This window comes from Triticum dicoccoides, unplaced genomic scaffold, assembly GCF_002162155.2.
Source record: "Triticum dicoccoides isolate Atlit2015 ecotype Zavitan unplaced genomic scaffold, WEW_v2.0 scaffold3627, whole genome shotgun sequence".
NCBI lineage: Eukaryota > Viridiplantae > Streptophyta > Magnoliopsida > Poales > Poaceae > Triticum > Triticum dicoccoides.
Window position 1 is genome coordinate 3,796 of NW_021266408.1, and position 7,982 is coordinate 11,777.

Consider the following 7,982-nt stretch of genomic DNA (forward strand, 5'->3'; position numbering starts at 1 on the left):
GCAAAATTGGACCAAATCATTTTTCTAAAATACTAGGACATATTTAATGCACAATTGACCAAATGGTTGGGTGTAAAAAGTTTTGATCCACCTCTCATGAAAAAGACAAATTTCCGCCGATTCAGCTGGAAGCGGGTCAAATTTGAACTGCAGCTCCCTCATAGTTTGCTATTTATTTTTTCCAAAAATAATTTCTAGGTACATAAGTACCTATTTAATCAGAGAAACACCAAAAAAATTCCAAGATTCAACAACTAGCTAGGAACGGTCATTCCCGCCGTTTTGACCGCATTTTGAAACGGGCATAAAAAATTGAAAAAAAATCAAAAAATTGGGAAACCTTCGCATTGTGTCATTATATGTGGCCAAGTTCCCAGGAAAAATAACAAACTTGTAATACGGCAATTTTTTTAAAAAAGTGTTCTCAGAAACGAGCTATCACGTGTGGAGATCAATGGCTTTCAAGCCAAATGATCAATCTTATGGCCACATTCATGGCATAGTTTGTTCAAATGATCTCATATTGTGCACAAGGGTGCATATTAGAATGGCAAACAATGTTGCCTAAGGAATTTTTCATTTTCTTTGGACGAAAAAACCATTTTCATTTTCCGAGTGCCCGAAAGGAGGTTTTTTTGTGAAGGAACTACCAAATAATTGTTGCAAAATTGGACCAAATCATTTTTATAAAATACTAGCACATATTTTATGCACAATTGACCAAATGGTTGGGTGTAAAAAGTTTTGATCCACCTCTCGTGAAAAAGACAAATTTCCGCCGATTCAGTTGGAAGCGGGTCAAATTTGAACTGCAGTTGCCTCATAGTTTGCTATTTATTTTTTACAAAAATCATTTCTAGGTACATAAGTATCTATTTAATCATAGAAACACCAAAAAAATCCAAGATTCAACAACTAGCTAGGAACGGTCATTCCCGCCGTTTTGACCGCATTTTGAAACGGGCATAAAAAATTCAAAAAAAATCAAAAAATTGGGAAACCTTCACATTGTGTCATTATATGTGGCCAAGTTCCCAGGAAAAATAACAAACTTGTAATACGGCAATTATTTTAAAAAAGAGCTATCATCTCTCAAGATTCATGGCCTTCAAGGCAAATGATCAAACTTATAGCCACATTCGTGGCATAGTTTGTTCAAATGATCTCATATTGTGCACGAGGGTGCATATTGGAATGGCAAACAATGTTGCCAAAGGAAGTTTTCATTTTCTTTGGACGAAAAAACCATTTTTCATTTTTCGAGTGCCCGAAAGGAGGTTTTTTTGTGAAGGAACTACCAAATAATTCTTGCAAAATTGGACCAAATCATTTTTCTAAAATACTAGGACATATTTAATGCACAATTGACCAAATGGTTGGGTGTAAAAAGTTTTGATCCACCTATCGTGAAAAAGACAAATTTCCGCCGATTCAGCTAGAAGCGGGTCAAATTTGAACTGCAGCTGCCTCATAGTTTGCTATTTATTTTTTCCAAAAATCATTTCTAGTTACATAAGTACCTATTTAATCAGAAATACATGGTTTGATGGAGAGACATCGAGGTTTCGACGGTGGCCGAGGGCCCCAACTCTAGAGCGCGTAAGCTCGCATGCCCGCCGCGTGGTCACCGCGTGACCGTGGCGTTGCCATGTGTTCTGGACGGCCTAGGCATGTCTAGTGGTTTGGGAACTCCCTAGGTAGGTGCTAGGAAGAAAATCACAACATAAGATTCTCACGAGGAGACCGATCGATGCTTAAACATGAATAAGCAGCCAAGTGTTTGATTAGCGGTATGGGAAATGTACATGGCTAATGACCGTGAGTTTTGGCTGAGGATGATCAGTTACTAAGAAGACCGTCTTCACAAATTTTCAGCTCAAAAGGAGGAGCCTAGGTGGTACTTGCTTTGCAAACCACCACACTGGACATAAATACGAATGTTGAAGCTCGGCTCAAAATAATGAATGGATTGAGCCGGCATTTGGTGGAGGATGGTTATTTGGGCACAGGAAAGCACTGTAGAAAATGGATACTATTTGGACATGCCAAAGTGGTACTTCCTTCACAAACTGTTGTTCTCAACAGAATAGGAAAATGAATATTTTTGAATTATTTTTGAACTAGGAAAGGAAGGTTTTTACATATTTGACGAAGATATGACCCAAAGAATTTATGAGATTTGTTTGGGAATTTTGGGAATTGCAGAAATATAGGTTGCTTCACAACCTAGGGCAAAAACTGCCACATGGACATGACACATAGGCAAAACTGATGAGATGGCGCCTAGTCATCGCAACCCACCACAATTTACAAGGCTATGACCATCTATATTGGTCGTTAACAACTAGAAATAAGGCAGCGGACTAGCGCTGTTTGCTTTATGACCATTTCGTGTAAGGAAATTACGACCTTTCTGACCAAAATGGTCGCAATGGTTTAGGGTTTGGAGCCCCCCGAACAGCTTTTGACCAATTGGTCTGAAATGGTCATAGATCTATGACCAATTCTTCCAGGGTCACTGACAGAAGGTCACAAGTTGACATATTTCTTGTAGTGTGTTTATTGACCCGGTCTGGTTTCGACTACAAGTCACCGGTATTATATATGGATAAACCGGTGTTTATTACAACCCGTTACGATTTTATTATAAACCGGCAAAATATGGGAGGAGTTATCAGTACTCAAGATTTGGGTTATCACCCTTACTCCAAAAAGTTGGTAAACCAACGATGTGATTCAATGTCACAGGTATGATATATTTCATATTTGATTATTCTTAAGTGCAGCCTTGGTTATATACCCGGGTTATATGTTGGGCAATATGACCCGTCCGGCGGTAAACCGCCAGGACACTTTAAACTTGTTGTGTGCAAAAGCAGGTTGAATAAGGCATAATCATAAATCACTGGTGTTTATTAACCCGGCCTGGCTTTTTGACTATAAGTCGCCAGTATATATTTGGATTGCACCATTGGAATCATGCGCTCGTCAATCATTGGATTATTTTATTCAAATCTTCAAATAGCCAACATGGCTGGATTTTATTATGGTTATCAATAACCAGTATTATGATCAAGGTTTTCAAAGTCGCTTTAGCGCAATGGCTATCATATTATCAATGGATATGATTTATTCTACAATTGAAGGAATAGTCCTGAGTCGCTGCAAGCTTACAACCCGGCACTTGGGGGCTACATTATTCAACTTAAGATTACATCAAATACACAAGTCTCATGTCGCTGCAAGCATGCACCATGACACTTGGGGGCTAATGCAAAGTCATTTTTTGCTCATCTTATTGAAGACCCGACTCATCACATTATAATGAGCCGGCCCTTGGGGGCTACCAATTGCTCCTGTCAACAATTCAAGTCCCTGCTCATTATTGCATAAATGACCTGGCCCTTGGGGGCTACACTGGTTGAAGTTTTTATGAGCATAAGGCAGTTTCAAGTCCCAGGTTGTTGCAGGCATGACAACCCGGCACTTGGGGGCTACATATATGGAGTATTCAGTTTTTTGCTAGTGACTGAGATGAACAACATGGATTTCTTCAAAGTGGCAGTAATTATATGGAAACAAGTCTCAAATCATCACTTTGTTCTGTTCAAGACTTGGGGGCTACAGGTAATCTACTACCACTATAAAATGAAGAGAGGGGCAGATCCAAACAATCAGGCCCATCCATCATCAAGATCTAATGACCCTTAATCCTTCGGTGTTTAACGCTGCCAACCACACACGCATTAAGCCACTGACAATCCATCGATCGCTAACCCTGCCCTGTCGTTCGGAAAAAAACCGCACACCCGCACGATTCCCCCGCACGACCTCTCGCCCACGTAGCCTCCCACACACCCGCACACCAGTATCGATCGCTAATCCATCGATCCTCCTCACTCGCCATTCGTCTCGCACCCTCCCGTCCGTCGTCGCGCCCTTCGCCGCGGGAGCTGCCGCCGGAGCCGCCCGTCGCGCCCTCCTCTGTGGGTCACCGCGGGAGCCGCCGCTGGCGCTGCCCGTCGCACCCTTCGACGCCCGAGTTGTCACCGGAGCTGCACGTTGCACCTTCTGCCGCAGGTCGCCGCTGGAGCCGCCGCACCTTAGCCGCGGGAGACCCCTTCCCCGCGGGGGAGCCGCCGCATGAGCCTCCCGAGCCGCTCAGCTTGGAGTCCTCAACCGCCGCCGCGCACGCAAGTGAGAGCAGCGCGACCCTAGAGGTTCCTATTGGGTTGGGTACCGTACTGATGGTTGATGCGTCCGGCGGGTTTGGGATTGGGCTACAGGTGCCGCGACGGAGGGGGAGTACGATGAGGTTCTAGGCAGCTCTCCTCTCTCACGCAGAAAAGGTGCGGACACACACCGGCAACCTAGGCAACCAGTGGGACCTCATGGACTGCTACCTCCAGGTTCGTCCCCTCCTCCTCATGCTCCGCCTGAATCGCGATGGGGAATGTGTTGTCTGATGCGGGTGGATTTGGTTAGATTCTCGAGCTGGAGGAGGCCATCGCGTGGATGATGGTCATCCATGTCACCGGGACCAAAGGGAAGGTGAATCACGAGATAACATGTAATAACTCTCTCCAATTACAATACCAGATGTTGTGACGCTTTCATTTCTACTATACTGTTTGTCAGTAATGGGGCATTCTAATTTGGTTCTGACATCTAAGCAACTATTGTGCAACAATGAAGTTTTACCAAATCAATAGTTTAGTGCTATTTGGCACTGACATGCAGTGTAACCAGTTACAGAGTTCCCCAATCTCTTCTTAGACTGATTTGCCACTGTGCAGTTGGTGCCAAGGATTCGGAAAGTTGAACTAATACCAAGAACCATGTCGCCGGATGATTCCGGAAGAGATGGTCCTGATAGTCGAGGTATTCGAGACTTCCATGTTAACTGTGCTTGGTTATTACATAACCTCCACCATATGCAATTGATTATTACATAACCATCACCATGTTGTTAACTATGCTTGGTTCAAACATTTAGATTTCAGTTAAGTATTTTCTCTCTGGAAAGCATGCAAAATAAATATATCAATTTTGTTATCTGGACCTTTAATGGGCTTCCTTTATATCCATGCATTTTCTCTTCCATTCAGTTGTAATTATTTTACCATTTTCTTCTTGAAACAGATAAACGGTGCATTGGGTGAACTTGTTACTACAGGATTTCCACATTCATTCTATCACATTACTCATTTGCTTCGTAAGTTCCTACCATATGGTTTATGTTGATTTATTCTACTCATAATCATAATTCACTCGCCGCTGTCGCCGCCACTTTGAGGCCTTAGCCACCAAGCGGCATCCTTTGTCGTGAGGCTTAATTTAGGACATGCTTCTCTGAATTTCTATGAGATTAATTCAGTATATGTTTCTCTGAATGTTATCCTGCCAATCGGTAGTTGTTTGATGATAAGCTTGTCGATTTCCAGTTACATTATATTAGTCAAGTTTGAAGGTTCTGAAGTATGAACTTTGAACTACTATGTGTGTCCACTACATAAAGAAGAAATGGTACTCTATTTTATTTTTTAAATAAATGACAATTATATTTCCAAATGTTTACATCATTGCTGTAGGGCTGAACGGCTCTGAACCCCATATTTCAGGGTCACTATGGTTGGTGATAAACGATTTTACGAGCATCAAAGTTTGTCCTAGAATATATCTATATGGTATCCAGCTTAGCAAATTTTCATATTTTTGATAAAATGGAATTCCTTTTACTCGCAAAAAAAGGAATTGACCTTTAATTAGTGTTTAGAGAATTCACTAAAAGTTGTTATAGGATTTATAATCGACTTAAATGAGATTTTCCATTTTATGCTCTTCAATTCATATTTCATATATATGGAGCCTCTCGCCACGGGAGCCGCTGGAGCCGGAGCCGCCCGCCCCGCAACACCGCCACGGGGTTGAGATCGTATGGTGATGTACTGGTGACCCTGGAGACATACAAGATCGATGAGGTAACATGTCGTTCAAGTTTCACTACGACAATTTGATTGATCTAGGCTATGACTGTGTTCAAAGGTCGTGAATCTGGTAATGTCGTATGCATGCATGTGCGTTAACTATTTTTGTTGGGTATCTTCAGAGATGCTCAGAACATCCATACATATGTATGATGACTATGCCGCAGAGGACGATGAGCATGAGGAGAAGCTGAAGAAGGAAACGTTTGTGTTGTTCTTCTTAGCTACTTGCATGAGCTCTCACCTTTTTGATTCATAGAATGATGAACTGACCACGATGATCTCACGTTGCTTTGATTTGTAGATTGCCGACTTCCCCACATATTATGGTTCGTAGGTTGCTGAATCACCCTTGTTGTTGCTTGCGCCTTAATTCGGTAATCCATCTACTAGCCTTTTGTTGAACAACACAAGTGAAATGTATGCAAGTACACAATTTATTTTAGGTTCGAAAGGCACTTAAGAGTTAAGACACTAGCTATAAACCTACCAACAAGGGGAATGTCTCTGTGTCTGTGTGCAGTGTCCTTCTAATCGGTGGGGGTTATAAAGTGTGGCTGTGGGCACTTAATTAAGCATAATCCTGTTGTGGTAGAGGAGGAACCGGGTTTACCTCCAATGAAGAGAAGCATTGTTAGCTAATTTTGCCTCTTTATCAAGTGGGTTATTGTATTGGGAGCTGCCAGTGCTTATTGTGGTGTCATATACCAAAATTTCTTTTTAGTTCATCAGTTCAGTCCAATCTTGCAGAACAAAAACAAATAAAGTGCATAGAAATATTGCATTTGATAGAATTTATATGATGTTTCAAGGAACCGCGTGCTGCACTCTATGTTGTCATGTTGAATGGAAGCAACAACGGCACCGAGGAAACATGAGTTTATCGTTCAAAAGAGGTCTCTGAAATTTTAGAGGGTTGTGGTATATGAATCATTGCTGGATGAGGAAAGGAGTGGGGGAGGATCTGCAGGTGTGTATTGTAGAACTTTACCGATGTAGGCATTGATTTCATTTGCAAGATTCTGTATTGTTCTTTACCCATCTGCTCCTGGAATTGTGTACTAATTATGATTTTTTGAAGTTTTATGCAGCATTGTACGATGGATTTATATGGCTGCCTGACTAGGTAAAAGAGCTATATATTTTAGCATTTCTAATTCAGATAATCTATTTCTTATGGACCTATGAAACCTTAATGTTAATTCACAAAGCTCGGTCTTGCAAGAAAAACAAAGGCAGCATAGCTGTGAGAAGATAATATATATCTTGTTTACTTTGTTGTAATTTGTGTGCTAACTTGGTCAGAGTTTTCCTATTTTGTAGTTTATGAAAAAAAATGTCATGTTGTAGAAGATTTGCAAAATGTTCATCAAATTTTGGTTTATATTTCTGCCTAATATAAGAGCTCTATTTTCCCTGTTCATCCATCACTGCCCTTTTGATTACAGTTCTTTCCTACAGATACAGCTGAAACTTACAATTTGAACCCTTGGCCGATGCAAGAGATTAAGGATTAAACTCATGGCGTCTAAAAAATTAGCTTGGGCTGTAAAAGGATCTAAAAAACGGACTCTGAATGTCCTGTCAAAAGTGACTGACTCTGATAAACATTGATAATGGCATTTTGATCTAAAAAGTGGGCATCCGATTTCCTAATTAACTAACTCTGAACGCCCCATAAAAAATAACTCCAAACGTCCAACTTATATTATGTTTGTGCTTAATACTAGGATGCTGGTGCCTGCATACGAGCTGATGTTCGGGAAGCCATCCCTCCATAGACTCTTTGAGGGCTACTTCAATCATGCCGGGAGGGTGAACGCAAGGGGTCATTTTGAAGATGCTGCAAGATCCTCAAGTTAATTTGATCACAACTATAGGAGACGCCCTGTGGGTGTCGTTTCTTCACACATAAAATATATTTTTTGGGCACTGACAACCATGTGCTCACATTCTTACATATTTATTATTTTTACAGGAAAATGTGACACCAAC

General features: G+C 41.3%; 1 long non-coding RNA gene across 1 annotated transcript; it reads left to right on the top strand.

Moving 5' to 3' along the window:
* Nucleotides 1–5,955: 5,955 nt before the first annotated feature.
* LOC119346011 lies at nucleotides 5,956–7,769 on the top strand. Its single transcript, XR_005167313.1, has 4 exons — nucleotides 5,956–5,981; nucleotides 6,800–6,957; nucleotides 7,079–7,113; nucleotides 7,718–7,769. It is a non-coding gene; the product is annotated as an uncharacterized LOC119346011 (long non-coding RNA).
* Nucleotides 7,770–7,982: the final 213 nt, after the last annotated feature.